Source organism: Aplysia californica, unplaced genomic scaffold (genome assembly GCF_000002075.1).
Source record: "Aplysia californica isolate F4 #8 unplaced genomic scaffold, AplCal3.0 scaffold00036, whole genome shotgun sequence".
NCBI classification, from domain to species: domain Eukaryota; kingdom Metazoa; phylum Mollusca; class Gastropoda; order Aplysiida; family Aplysiidae; genus Aplysia; species Aplysia californica.
In genome coordinates this window covers 988,890-990,031 of record NW_004797306.1, presented here as the reverse complement: position 1 = coordinate 990,031, position 1,142 = coordinate 988,890, and positions in this window count along the sequence as shown.

The following is a 1,142-nucleotide window of genomic DNA, read 5'->3' as shown; positions in this document are numbered from 1 at the left end:
CCCCCTTAAAAGCAAATAAAATGCTAACACGTTAGAATTTAGCTGGTTTGGGGGGCTTTTTGTTCTTTTTTCCCATTTCTCTTTTCTTCTTTTATTTGGGCTTTTATATTTGGGGGGGGGTAAATTTTTGTTTGTTGTTGTTTTGGTTTGGGTTTTTATTTTTGTCGGTAACAAGTTGACCAAGTGCACACCACCACAAGACTCATTACTAATTGATAACCTGTACTCTGATACATTATGGTGAACAGGCGTCTGTGGAAGCCGAGTCAGTAAACTTTAGCCATCCATTTGGAGCTTACTTGACCTAGTACGCATATCCGGAGTCTCCGCTCTACTTGGGGTTGGGGGGGGGGGGGGGGGGGGGGGGGATAGAAAGAGGCTTTTAATTCATTTTGAGAATGGGGAAGGAAGGGTACAAAGTTTACTTAGATCTAGATAGAGATGATTATTTTTACATGCTGCAGAGCTGAGACAGCAACGAAACACAGCGTTAGTATTGACTCTACAATGACTGAGGGAAGAAAGAAAGCCTTATATTATGTGCTGATCATGGGAGGAAATAATGTGCTGAATAAAAGGTAAAATCAAAACCTATCAAAACTAAAATAAAATGCTTTTATCAACTATCACCTCAAGTAGAATGTATTGGAAAAGATATCGAGTAATATGAATATATATTATATATATAGATCTACGTCAAGGGACAAAGAGGAAAAAATATCTTTCCAAACACCTAATCTCAAGCCTAAATCGATTCTGGGTTAACTTTGCATTATGGTAGCGGATAACTCGTCAGGCTGAGCACTCAAAATCGACAGTGAACTATTTTTTAAAAAAACTAAATTACTTTAATTGCCTTAGGCCCACTAAGTCTTCAGTGCTCTCTCTGGAATGTCTGTCTGTCAGCCGTTTCTATCCATGTTTGTTTGTCCTGTGCCTGTCTTTCGTCTGTCTGTCTATGCTCCTATTTTTGTTCTGTTTTTAATTCTACCTGTGAATTTTCCACACTATTTGTTTGATTGTCTGCGTGTCTACCTATCTGCCTAATTTTGTTGATATCTATCTAACGATATTTCTATAACCTTGGATCCCTCCCCCCTCACCCGCTCTCTCTCTCTCTCTCTCTCTCTCTCTCTCTCTCT